Source organism: Miniopterus schreibersii (genome assembly GCF_964146895.1).
Source record: "Miniopterus schreibersii genome assembly, chromosome: 1".
In the NCBI taxonomy this organism is placed as follows: domain Eukaryota; kingdom Metazoa; phylum Chordata; class Mammalia; order Chiroptera; family Miniopteridae; genus Miniopterus; species Miniopterus schreibersii.
Window position 1 is genome coordinate 42,437,526 of NC_138101.1, and position 14,774 is coordinate 42,452,299.

Genomic DNA, 14,774 nt, shown 5'->3' on the forward strand with positions numbered 1-14,774 from the left:
AAGGAAAATCTGCTAGCCCCACCATATACTGACTTCTTCTGTGAGTGCCCATTTGAGTTCCATTCTCCAAGACAGTGGGGCAGGTTAAAAGTCTGCTGACAAAGTTTTCTGAGTAACATAACTTCTTGGATAAGCCTTGTTTAAACTTCATGCTATGGAAGGTTATATCCACTAGAATATAAACTCCATGAGGTCACAGATTTTTTTAATCCATTTTGTTCATTGATGTAGCCTCAGCACTTAAGGCACTTAGCACTTAGTAAGTACTTAATAAATATTTTGGAATAAATTCATAACAGAGTATAAGAATATATTAAAATGAAGTTCTCCTTAAGGTAGTAGCCATGGGCACTGAAACATGTCCTGGACTTCCTTCGCAAAATTTTGCTCAAACCAGGGCCTTATCCAAATAGCAAGTTATGTGACACAGGCCAAGTCATTTTACAAAATAGACTGATAAGCATTATTTAGTATGTAAATAAGAAATAGTACAATATGAGGACACACCTAAGAAAACCATGAGAGCTTTGGGTTTGTTAATTGAGCTGCCAGATACATTAAGAAATGTGGTAGGTATCTAGACTGCAGTTCAATTTCATAAAGTACAATGAAAACTTAATGTAATAAAATAGACTATTTCCCAAGTCTGTTTAACTGAGGCTCTGCCCCAAACCTAGCATTATACAAACTCCTTTTTTGCCATAAGGAGGTAAAAATTTAAAAAATAACTTTCAATTTTATAGCTAGAAGAAATTCTACAGATTACCTGGCTTACTCCTCTAATTTTACAGAAAATTAAACTAAAGGTTTATGACATTAAGAAATTTGTCCAAGGTCTCAAGATCCTCAGTGGCAGAGCTGGGACCAAAACCGAAGCGTCCCAGGAGCCCTGCGAGGGCCGTGCAGTGCGGTGCGGTGCGGTGCAGGCCTCCCCACGGGAGGGGAGCGCTGGAAGGACAGGCCTTGGCTGCGTGCTACCGACAGTCCGGCCAAAGGGAAAACGTCACGGGCTTCCAAAAAAGCTACCTTAAATGTTGTCCAGGGCCACTCTGTCTCGGAGAGGAAGCAAGGTGTTTCTCGATTCCCAAAGTTGTGGTATGTAATGAAAACTGAAAGACAAGAACAAGTGTGTGATCATGTTTTGTGAATTAAATGTATTACTTTATAGTTTTCAAGGAAAAAAATATTTTTGTTTCTATCTTTCCAAATCATTGCATGGTATAGCTTGAGAAGATAAAACTCTTATTAGCCCAACAAAGTTAGTCATAAAACATGACTAACTTTAGGACTAAACAATTGTTTTTCTTTAAATTAGGAGATTTATACAAATTTTATTTTAAATTATAATAATTGTGCTCAATAAGATGACAAATATTATGTATTGTGTGTTTTATTATAAATAAATACTTCAGAATAAAAGATAGAAAACCTGGAAAAGTGATTTATTTAAATCAAAGCAAAAAATAAAAGAGAAAAGTTAGGAAGGAGGGAAGGAAGGAAAGAAAGATTTAGCAAGATACAGTTTCTCAGATTTATCTAAAATTAAATTAAAAACACTTACAGCATGTGTAGACACCAACCACCAAAATGATCAATGTCACCATAACTGCTGTCAACAAATCACCAAAATCTGTCCTGTGTCTTCTCTTAGGTAAAAAAGTCAACTCTCTCACATCTCGCCCCAGTGTAGCCATCATCACAGCTATAAAAATTAAACAACAACACAACAAGGTGAAAAATCTCCACAATTTCTGTTATGAAAAAACTAACACTGTTTTCATTCCTTGAAATTAATAAAGGACACAATTCCTTTAAAAATTGTTAAACAGCTGTACGCCACTGTGCTCATGAGTAATTTCTCTTTATTTGCTTTGCTGAAAATCTGTCATCACTTGAATAACATTAGCAGTATGTATAATATAAGAAAATAGGGATGTTGACAATTTTCTAAACTTTAGTTTGAAATTTTAGATTTGGCATTGAACAGAGGATGGTAAGATTCTCTCCACAACATCCCCAAGCACTTAAATACCTACATGACAAGGAATTCAAAACCCCCAGGAGTTCCCATGTCATTGTAAGGCAATACAGACAGGTTCAGTGTGCCCAAGTTCTCTGAAATAATTCATGTACAAATTTACCGTTTCATATAATCAAACAAGGTAATTAATGTGCATGACAGTTCACAGACATCTACCTACTCATAGAAGTTCCGTCAATATTATTCAACAGAATTCCTGTGTGTGTGTGTGTGTGTGCGCGTGTGTGTGTGTGTGTGACTGCCGCCGGCCGCCCTAGCCCTAGTGCCGGCAGGTGTCACAGGGTAGGCACTGCCCTTCCGCTGCCTTCCAGCCTCGCCCTGCCCCACCCTCCAACACAGCACCTTCTACCCTCTCTGCTTCCTGGGTTCTGGTCCCTTTATCTGACCCTTCAAGGCCACATTTTCAGAGCGGGGCACCGTTCCCCCTACTCCCTTCTAAATGGACCCCCTTTTTCCATGGCCTCATAAAGTGCAGCGACCAGAAATCAAGTGTTCCCAGCGGAGCTCTCACTCCCCTCCTCCTCTCAGCGCTCTGTTCCTAGCTCAGGACCCACCCAACCCAGCGGGTGCCCGAGCCTGAGGGAGCAGGTGACGGGGATCTGGCCTCTCTAAGGCTTGTCCGAGCAACGCTCAAGGAGCCCAAGGCTCAGTGACCTGGGGACCATCCATAGTATTCCCTGAAGTGTGTCATATGCTGAAAGGGCATGTAAGAAGGTTGAGGACATTTAAAACTGAAATTACATGTAGTAATATTAGTGCCTTTAAATTAAGAAATATTTTCTCTTTTTTCTCCTCAGACTCATTAAGAACACAAAAAGTTTTGGTCATACAGATAACTATTTAAACCTCCAACAAATATATTCTGCTTCTTGAAAAGACTTCTATGCAACTTTATTTTATTTTATTTTATTTTATTTTGCTTTGTTTTTAGTTTCTTTTTTTAAAGAGATTAATTGCCAGCCTGTTCTATAGTTTACGTTTGACAAGAGCCAAGGCAGTTAATTCCCACAAAGTCTGTATTTCACAAGTAAGGACATCCCTTAAGGCCAATATTGTAGCTTATACATTGCTGAAACAACAACAACAACAAAAAAAGACAAGCTCAGTCACAACACTGAGTTGAGAGGTGAGGTTCAATGCAGGCACAGGAGAAAGACACCTAATGCCATCAACTGCAAAAGGACCCCAAGATGTAGGAGAGGAAACTGTTCCCTGCAGGAAAGCCAGTTATATTCATTGCAAAATTAAAATTACAGTAAGAGAGCTTAGAAATATCTTGAAATATCAAAAATCTCTTGCACATAGGATTGGAACTAGAGGGAAAATCACATTTAATTGCATATATGGGGTAAATTTTTCTTGACAAGTCTTTTTATAAGGTCATAATTAAAATCTTACAAATATAGCCTCTTCTAATTAGCTTAAATGTTTCTCTAACAAATTTACTAAATATAGACTTTTGAAACAATAACTTAGTCCATAAAATACACTGCAATTACTTCTGCTCTTTTAGAATGCCTTTGTAATGATAAGGTCTGGGTTCAGTGGCTTAACCACACTTTGGTTGAATTTCTCAGTAGCACTACTCCCTGCAAGTTATAACCCAACGAGCCATGCTAGAAAGTGAAACCTTAACCAGTTATAGTGTCTCATGTTATTTCACTTCTCATCAAACCAATAATAACCTATATGCATATGGTTATTTCACTGTGAGAGAACAAGGCAAAGGGTACAAGTTCCGGTAGATGTTTATTAAATGCTAAATAAATGAATTTTTACTCAATGAAAATCAATCAAATAAAATTTAAAATAAGTTTTAAAGATGCCCATGACCCTTGAGGATTCTGCAAAGTCAGATTTGGGATCACTTTCCTGAAATAATCAACAGACAATTTTCTAAGATGTTTAAACCTGTCAGTTCACTCCTAGAGCAAACCTTTGCAGTATTTGCTATTATTAGCCCATTTTACAGATGGAGAAACTGAGCTGTAGAGAAATTGAGTGAGTGGGGCTGGGACTCAAATGCAGGAAGTTGGTTCCCAAGTTAATGCCCCAACCCAAATGTAATACCACTTAAATAAAGCATGCTGCATAAATAAATAAAAACTATGTATCTGGAAGCAAATCATCCCCATTCCAAGAAATACATAACAGACTAATAGAGGATTGGAGTTATTTGAAGCACACACTGGTATTTATGTAAAAACAGGAATCCACAGACTCCTGTGATCCCAAGCAAAAGGAGATATTTCTGGCTCCCAGAGAAACATAGTCACCACGGGCAGGACAGTTTTGTCTAAATCTGTGCTACACCAAGTCATCTAAAAGGTCAGGCCTTTTCACATCTCTCACTCATCTCATGGTACAGTTTATGGAACATTTACTCTGTGCTCAGTACCGTGATAAATATATTTTTTTTAATTTATTTTGCTTAGTTTTCAACACTTAAGAAGAAGATATTTTTATCCCCTTTTTATAGATGACAAAACTGAGGCTCAGGAAAGGTAACTGATCCATTGTTAAGTTTGTTTAGTATTGGTGGAAACAAAATCTTAATTTAGGTCTGACTCTAAAATCTGTGCCCTGCCCCCTATGTTTCCCTACCTCCCAATGATTCTGTATTATTCCACCTCTAAGAAAGTGTTCCTGGTTCAGATGAAGGCCTTGGTTTTGACACTTAGCGTAGCATTTAATGGACCATGAGGGAGGGACTCAGCCGCTTATTCACCAGCCATTCCTTGAGCATCTAGTAAATTCTAGGCATGGTGCTTGGCACTGGAACACAAAAAGGAATAAGCCCTGAGCCCTGCCCTCTAGGTGCTCACAGTCATAGAAGGGACATTTAAAGAAACCAAATGCTCCAGGGGAAAAGAGTTTTCATAGATGTGAGCTTTCTAGATCCCAGAGAAAGGGCATGCAGCTCACACCTGAATGTCTGAGAGGAGGGAAGTCAGTGCAGGGGTCCAGGAAGGGCTGATGTTCGAGCTGCATGTAAAACACCAGTGGGAATGAGCTTTGCAGTGTATGAGAAGAGCTTGTGTGATACACCATACAAAGGAATGTAGAATTTCAGAGGAACATTTGACTCTATAATGGAGATGTGGTTAGAAGTTAAACCAGGATCAGAGGAGCTTTGGAGGCCAAGGAAATGAGTTTTTACCTGAGATGGAAGGGGACAGGTGTGTACTGATCTTAGGGAGTAGATTACACACTGTGGTTTTCATTTTAGAAGGCAGCAATATTAAAGAGCAATAAATGTAGACATAGAGATCAGTTAGAAAAATGTACTTGGGTTAAGGATATTTATATTTTTAAAATTCAATATATTCTCCAGTGAGCAATTAAATGAATTTTTTTAATTAGCTCTGTCTTTCCCAACACACACACAAAGGCACATTTTTCTTATTTCCTTACATTAACAATGCTTATTCCCCTCTAAGAAATATCCATGAACATTTATTTTATAAATTTAATTTAAATATAATTAAAATTTGAAGAAGTCCATGACTCTTAAACTTTTCACTGAACTATAGTTTGGAATTATTGTGCTGAGATATTTATGAAAAAATGTATACCGGAGGAAATACACAAAATATAAAGGGTCTGTGCATTTTAGGTTGAAATTGTATTTAAAAAATCACCTGTTCCTCTATGAGGTACTCAGAGCACTTTAGAGGGACACCTCTTTAGAAGAAAATGAATATTTAAATTATGCAAAAATGTTACTTGGGCCCCAGTAAAATTAAACTTTGATTCTTAATCTACTAACAGCTGGAAAGAGAACTTTTTCCCCATTCCCTGCCCTACTCAACAAGCTTTGCAAATCTCTATAAATGGGACTCATTTTCTTGTACTTAATTGATGTCTGCAAATGTAACTTTTAATTTGGCAGAAACTTCTTCATATTTAAATTAATGACAAACCATATAGCTAATGCAAGAAGAATTTGTTTCCACTTGAAACACATGGGAGATTAATTGAGATATTAAAAGCGTTCTTCACGCTGGACAGAACAGCCTTGCTTGGCTAAGGCCGCAGAGCACAGGCCCTGCCTGCGAGCAAGTCTGGCCCCTCCGATGTGCGTCACTCTCTCCGTCAGCAGCTGTGGAAGGGGCCCCTGAACAAGCGGCTGGGCCAGGACCAGGGGCACTGTGTCCTCACAGAGGCCTGGTTAGCTCACACTTTCCAGTCCTGCTGAGCCCCGGCCAGCTCCATCCTGCACCCCTTTGCCTGCACCCCCTCAGGGAGCTCCACTTACAGGCAGGAGGGTGTCTGCAGGGCCCCCACGAAGCCGCATCTCCCACTGATGCAGTAATGCTCGTATTTCTTGGGGCAGAAAGTGTAGTGGTCACTCCACTTTGATTGTATGGTGACGGTTTAAAGATGAGATAAAAATCAATAAATCATCTTAACACTTACATAGCACTTACTGAGTGCCAGGTGCTGGTCTGTGCACTTTTTTTATAGTAACTCATTTAATGCTCATGCTGTCAGTGAGGTAGTCGCCATTCTAATGTGCTGTTTATGGATGAACAAAGCACAGCACGTGGAGGCAAAGGCACCTTCCAGAATCACACGGCGAGTGTGAGGCAGGCGGGATGCACACGCAGGCCATCGCACCCACAGCCCGTGCTCTCGGCCATCCCACTCTGGCACCGTCAAGCCCGCTGTCCGCCGGGAGCTGTCCTCTGCTGTCTGACTGAGGCCCCCAGAAGTCACGCTTCCTGAACGGGAGATTGTCCCTCGCATTCAACCCCCGGGCGGATTCTCATGCCCTGAAGGAGGAACATTCTGAAAGCTTCATGCCCAGGGTTTCAGTCCTGCAGGGCACTGACCATCTTGTCCTACCTTTCAGGGTAGTGACTGCCTACTGTTTCGACTGGGGACAGTAACATATAACCGTTTGCTCATTATAGAAAGTTTCAATAAGTAAAGATTGTCCAGAGGAATAGTACAGAAATACTAACTCTCTGTGTTGATTCACAACAGACGTGCTCACACCCAGAAAAAAACAGCTAACGAGCCAGGAGCAGCCCAGGGTAGGACTTTCCATACTCATGGTATGACCAGCAGCCAGCAGGCCGCAGGCACCTGTGGAGCCAGGAAAGCCACAGTGTTCGCTTCAGGAGGGCATTTCACTCTAGGTTGGTGTGGCACCTGGCACCCAATCACATCAAACAATCCTTTTATTAAGAGCAAGGACTGCTAAGCTTCTTCCTTCATATTAGGTAATGAGTACGTATAATTGCTCAAGGCCACCGGAGAGAGGAGTCACAGAGCCCTGGATGATCCACACACAGCAAATGCCTGCCATGCCAGGTCACAGTTTAGGGGGTGGCAGAATGTTGCTGAGGAACTGGCTGACCTGGTTTTGGCTGATGACTTAATTACCACCGTGCCCACTGCTGGTCCCTGCCAGATATTTCTGCCACACATGCCAGTCAATGGGACTCTTATGGAACTTTCTGCCAGAAATAAGTGCAAATTGCCTCAAATGCAAAGATCTGTGTATTTTGGCAAATAAATTGATCAGTCAACTTTCATTTGTCAAGTACTTTCTATATTCAGAGTCCTGCAGTAGGCACTGGAAAACATCAAAGAAATAAAAGATATCCTATCTCTCTCTAAATTGGTACAATAGAACAAATTCAAGACACTAATGAGCAACCAACAAGCAAAAACAACCATAGTAACTGCATGAACAGCTGTGGCCCACTGCAGACAGTGGAAAGAACACTGGATTGGGAGGAAGGAAATCAGTGTTTCATTTTCAGCTCTGCCTTTCATTAGCTAACTGGGTCTGGTAAAGTGAATTAAGCTGTCTGAGCCTCAGTTTCCTCATCTGCAACATGAAGATGATAACATTTACCTTGATCAGTCTCAAAGTAAAAACACATGTGGAATTTCTAGCAGCATACCTAGACAATAAAGTCCTCAGTAAATGAGTTGATACTAGAATCTTAAAAATCTCTGCAATTTAAGAAAACTATTGTACCAGTACAAAGGTGCCCATTTAATTAAGGAAAAATTTCTGGGAAATGTAGTTTTTGTAAGTTTGTTTTTTTAGGAGGAGGTGAGTAAGCACTGGAGGTATGGAGAATGTCAAAAGCTAAAGCTCAGGGTCAGGAAAAAGCCAGCCTTATGCAGGGGCAGATTTAATGGCAACAATGGAAGCGACAGGAAGGGAGCAGCCAAAGATGGCTGTGAATAGAAGTTAGAGACCTCAAATTGTCAGGAGGCTCAAGTGTTTATACCGAAATTTAAGGCAGGAGAAAGCTAAAGAAGGTTCTTATGGATTAAATTCAGTAGCACATGTAAAAGCTGAACTGGGAAGCATTTTATAATATATTAGATAAAAGAGTGCAGCCTGGCTCAGAGTAAGAAGATGCCAGGGCTAGGAGAAAACCAAGGCACCCCTGAGCCACGCAGACATATGTGATGTGAGCCCGAGGCAGGGGAGTAGAGGGCAAGGAGAAGAATTTAAGAAGCAATAACACTTAGTGACAGATCCACTGTGCTCCAGCAAGGTCTTTTCTGCTTTGCAAAACACACCTGACTTTAAATATGAGCTGTGACCCCTTAGCCAGCCTTCTCATAAACACCACAGAGAGCATGATTCCAAAGAGAGCCTTGAGCAGCGGCTCCTGGACGCAGTGTTTGGATCAGCCGTGGTTCACCCAGCAGCATGCACCTGTGCCAGGGAAATGACTGCCAGGCCCTGTTTGGATACCTGGCAGAGCTCTTTTCTTTGCCAAATATGCATACTTTTAAATATTCACAGCATTATTTGGATTTAAAAATTCTTCCATACCATCAGGCAGAAAAAATCCTGTGATTTCTCTATGGAACTTTAAAACCTGGAAGAAAAATAACTCACATAACAGAGATCCTCTCTTCTTCTCTCCTGGAAATTAAAGGCCTAACAGCATCATGACCCTTTGAAAATGCATCTAGAATTCCAGAAGCTTTCATCTGAAGTTCATGAAGGTCGGGCTATTTGAAAGGTGAACAATTGTGAAATGTAACGTTTTCCGCCTATCATGAGACCTGATGACGTAGGGTGGGGGGGGGCAAAAATCTCCCGTTCCACTCCAGGCATGTGTCCCACAGAGAAGGAAAGTAAATCCTATGGCAAAAGTAAGATTAGCCCGTGTATTGGGTTTCTCTGTTGAGAATGGAATGGCATGGTTTTGAAAATGTCACAGGCCTAAAGGACTCCCTTGATTCTGGGAATTAATTGATCTTCTGTCTTCCCACCTCTTTCTAACCCACATGCCCCAAAACCAAAACATTCCTCTGGGAGTGAGTCTGTCCCACAGAACTGCCCTGGGAAACCACGCCCACTGCTGGGCCAGGTTGCCACTCCGGCTCACTGTGGGTGGCACTGCAGGCGATATATCTCGGTCTCTTCATGACACCACCATGTCCCTAAGATTCTAATGTGAATTAAGTAAGGAACCACAAGGGCTGCTGCTGGTCAGTGTGTGTCAAAATCTGATCCTAGGAGTTAGCAAAAGGGATGGGAAGTAAGAACATCCTTCTTCGATCACATGGGCAGAGGGACAAGAAGTGGATCTTCCTTGGGTGATATGGGTGTTCGAGGAGAGGCGATGGTTTCTCCTGAGCCAAACTCAAGTGTAGGGATGCAGCAGACTCCCAAATCACTGTGTGTAAATGCGGGTTTTGCCTCAATTTGACAGATGCTTTGATTAAGCAGCATTGTTCCCTGGGCTTTCTGTTCATGACTCTCATCTTATTCTAAAGCAAAACAGGCTTTGTGATGAAAACTCCTCAGATTTGAAACATTAGGTCTAATTTTCATAAAGACTTCACTTGCTTATTCCAATAGTGCTTAGTACAAATCTATGTAATGATTTGGCTATGATTTCAGCAGCTCCCCTGAAAACAACTCTAAGGGTGATGTACTATGATTATCCCAGTGCTGTGTTGTAATTGTCATTACAATGTTCATGGCGTCGCTGTATATCTGAGCCCTAGTCAGAGACATAGTTAAATCTGTGTGTAAGAGGTTTAAAAGGAGGTGCTCAATGTGGAGAGAGATGTCCCACAAGTGTTTACAGGAGAGAGAGGAAGGGAAACAAATACCTGTAGGTTCACCTTCCCACACAGATACCTGACTTAAAATAGGCAACACCTAGTGCACAGAAGAGTTTAAGAGGCCCCAGCAGAGTTTGGAGAACAGTTTCTTAGTCTGTGATGTAGAGTCCAAGGCTTTGATTGTCCTTGGCTTCCAGGCATCTTCCCAGTAGGGGTTTCTTTATATTACAGCTTTCTTAAGCCAAAAGGTGAGGAAGAAAGTTTTGTATTTTTAAAGTTATTTTTCCTTCTATCTTGCAAACAGTCTCCCTGAGACAGGGAATGTAAATTCACGATGCCCTTGAAGTGCAAAGTTTGACATTTGTTGTAACTGAGGAATCCCACCTCTTACATCCAATGCCATTTCCTAAAGAAATGTGAAAAGGTTGGTTACTCCAGGACAAGAAGAATAGAAAATAGATCTCACAGGTATACTTGTCACCCCTCCTGTGCTACCAGAATATGCTTGTACAGGGTCTAATCATAGATCAGTATGTCTTTGCCAACCATTCTGACCTGACAGGAGTGGGTGTCACTTAGAGATGCCCTTTTTTCTTCCATATCTTTCAAAGAAAAAAAAAAATGTAGTGTTGAAGTGTGAGTGTATTTGCATATATATAAAATTATTCATAGCTGGGAGGAAAATGAAAAGAACAATGGACAAGAGTAAAACTTATATTTCTTTTGTTTTTCAAGAGTGTAGACTATGGAATTCTTATGCCTATGAGCCTTCTTTGCTCATTTCTCCTTTGCTGGTTCTTTCTCAGCTCCTTCAACATCTAAATTTTGCAGTGCACTGGGGCTCAATGCTTTCTCATTTATTCTCCTTTCCCCACTTCCTCCCTCAGTGTTTCTTGGCTGAAACACTTTTAAGGTAACAATTCCCAAATTTATGTTTTCATCCCAGATCTCTTTTCTCAGTGTCAACTGTCCAACTAACATCTCTCCTTGGTTGTCTAACTGGCATTTCAACTTAACACTTCCAAAATGGAACGCCTGATATTCCCCTCAAATCAGGTCTTTCCTCATTTACTCATTTACTCATGTCAGTAAATGGTAACTGCATTCTTTTTGTTATTCAGGCAAAAATCTTGAGGTCATCTTGACTTCTTTCTCTTACTCTACACCCAATTCATCAGAAAAACCCAATTGTTTGCATTTAAAAATATATGCAGAATCATTCCTCCATCTCCATTACCCTGGTCTAAACCCAATGTCCACTCTAGGCTAGAAGTATTCTCCATGGCAACCACCTCTAACTAGTCTCTCTTGTTGTAATGATATAACAACGATAATACACGGAATAATTTCTAAAATGCAAGACTTTTGCCATAGAGGTATATTGCATTGCAAATCGTGAAAGCTGTGCAAATTATTCCCATCACATTTTATGCATGAGAAAAGTGAGGCTCAGAGAAGTGAATAGTTTGTGATCCAGGCATTCTGTGACATAGCTCCAATTTGAACAGGTTGAACAGACTCCAAAACCAATTTTACATAATATTCCACCTCTGTTGTCTCACCCAGAGTATTGTCTACATTGATGGGAATCTGGGACCATGTAGGAAGGGGTGAAGCCACTGTGACAGGTGTATTAGGTAGGGATATTTAAAGCCTTGTCATATTATAGCATTAAAATTATGCCACTTAGGTGCTTTCCTACTTAGTCTACAACTAAGGCCAACACAAAAACCTAGATTTTTTTAAAAATCAGAAGCTATCTTTTTGGAGTATGTATGAATATTGTCAAATACAAAGATTGTAATGGTGAGCTGAAACTAATAGATATAATATTACAGAAAAGATTATATTTAAGATATATTAAACTTGTATGGAGCTGGCATTGTAAAAAGATGGCAAGCCAAGCAGATTGAGACATACAGAAAAATGTATCCCTAACAGACTGACAGAGAAGGTACAATAAAATAGGTTAGATTAAAAGGCACACAATAAAAATCCCAATCCCCGGGAAAAACTGGATTGTAAAGCAAAATCCCCTGAATACAGTGTTTGAGCAGTGATTTTTTTTCACTGGTTTTCCTTAGAGACTAATTCAATAGTTTCAAATAGAATATATGAAAACTCTCTACATATAGTGTACTACTAGTTTTTAATAATTTATAATGCATGATGTTTATCATTATTCTAAAAACATTATATTTTAGAAGTCTTTCATCATTCATATTTCATTTCGTTCACCCACTCTTATTGAATTAAATAATGTAAATTACCAAGAGGAAATCTTCCTATACTACCAAATGTCGTCAAGTGATAATTTGGAGAACACAGGCTGACCTAGAATGACTATTCAAAATTTTCCTTTCTACCACCACATGTGTGTCTGTGATGTGCCCCACAAATAACCATAAGCTTATATTGTCCTGTCCAGAGGGCTGAGGACGGGTCTGTGTAGGAAGAGAAAAGACTGATGCTTACAGGTCCTCCAAAGGAATTCCCCTAAGCTTCATACCAGATGTGGGAGGGCCGGTGTTACCTGTGCAAAGCCTGAACAGGCAGGGCCTCACCAACCAGTCCCTAGGCTGGGCATACAGTTTCTGCTTTGTGATTCCGGTGGAGCTTTGACCCACTCTTCTCTTAGCAACAGCTCTCCTTACAGTCTAAGGCAGTGAGACACACCCCACTACGCGAAGGAGGCCCCAGAGCGGCCAGTTCTTCCCTTCTGCTCTGCCAGTGTTTGTGACTGGGTTCCAGTTTACCTGCCCCCTGAGTAATTAAACAGAGAGGGAGAGAGGGAGGGAGGGAGGAGAAAAAGGAGGAGGAGGGGGAGGAAGATAACCAACCAGGAGGAGGGAGGGAGAGGAAGGAAGGAAGGAAGGAAGGAAGGAAGGAAGGAAGGAGGGAGGGAGGGAGGGAGGGAGGGAGGGAGGGAGGGAGGGAGGAAGGAAGGAAGGAAGGAAGGAAGGAAGGAAGGAAGGAAGGAAGGAAGGAAGGAAGGAAGGAAGGAAGGAAGTTGCTTAACCGTGAAAAAAATGGAACCTCTAGTGTCAGGAAATTTGGAAAGCATATTCTCCAGGGTACTTGCTTTATTTCTGGTAGTAAATAAAGCTCTTACAGATGGTTATTATTTTATTTGGTCTATTTAGTATATTAAATAACACTATTTCATACTCTAGTGGCCTGAAAAGGTTAATTTACCATTTGAATGGCACAAATGATGAATACTTACACCAAGGCCTGGAACTTTATAATACTGAACAAAGATTTAGTATTTCTTGCTTAAGTGTGCTTTATTTTTTATTAGTATCAATGAAAAATAAAAATAAAATAGTAATCTTCTGTTGGAGGGTAGCAGGATTGTTGCTGCCTGGGGTGTAATCTCTGGGTGAAAGATGCCTTAACACAGGGCCCTGATCCTCAGGGAAGGAGAGAATATCAGAAAGGAAGAGGGAGGAGACCGTGCCAAATTTTTGGCTTTTTGTGGCCCTCCCTGTTTTTATCTGGGTACAGTAACAGTCTATCCCACAACCTTGGATCTCTCCTAAGCCCTACCAGGGGCCTGCTCTCTCAATAGATTATGAGCTGTTATGTGGGGCCTAGCATGGGATTCTGAAAATTAAGAGCTGCTTTTTACACCTCTGGATATGTGGGCCGTTTGGAGCACTAAAATGATGTGGAAGAAAAATGCATCATAATTTGTTTAATTTAAACAATGGGGAGGAAGGGCCGGACCTCTGAACTGCATTTCATATGTAAATGAATGTTTATGGGCCTTTTGGATGTTCCAGAAATACAGCTTGGGGGTGGGGGTGGAGGCCATGATTCCGCTCACTGATCCTGCGAGAGGAACACAGATCGGACTGAAAACAGCTGCATTCTCTAGTTATTTTGGAGGCAGATATGCTAATCGTGCAAGGTGAGGCTGGATGCTGCTTTCTGCCTCTGGAGGCTGCGAGGACGCCTCTGCGTCCCAGGAAGCGCTGGGCCGGACCCGCTCCGCGTGCAAGGGGAGGCGTGCAGCAGCCGACGGGCGAACAGCACCCCTGCTTCCACAGACCCCACGCAGTAAGTAAATTACATCAGTAGCTAAAAGTACGATGAGTAAGCGAGCAAATGAATAAAGAGAAATCTGAACGAAGTTTCTAAAGTAGCCCCTGGTGAGTCCAAACTCCCGGTTTCCAGCAGACGGTGTAAGGGGCTCCGGGTGTGGAATGCCTGCGGTTAGCCGCGCTCCCGCTCGGCCTCCGGGAGCCAGCGACCGGCCCCGGGGGGCCTTCGGGTGGCGGTTCCCGGCGGCTCCTGGCCCAGCGCGTCTCGGCGGCGCGCAGGCCCCACGGGCTCCGGGCCACCCGCGGGCGCTCCGTCCCCCCCCCCGCGGGCTCCGGGCCACCCGCGGGCGCTCCGTCCCCCCCCCCACGGGCTCCGGGCCACCCGTGGGCGCTCCGTCCCCCCCCCACGGGCTCCCGGCCACCCGCGGGCGCTCCGTCCCCCCCCCCACGGGCTCCGGGCCACCCGTGGGCGCTCCGTCCCCCCCCCCACGGGCTCCGGGCCACCCGTGGGCGCTCCGTCCCCCCCCCCACGGGCTCCCGGCCACCCGCGGGCGCTCCGTCCCCCCCCCCGCGGGCTCCGGGCCACCCGCGGGCGCTCCGTCCCCCCCCCCCCGACGGGCTCCCGGCCA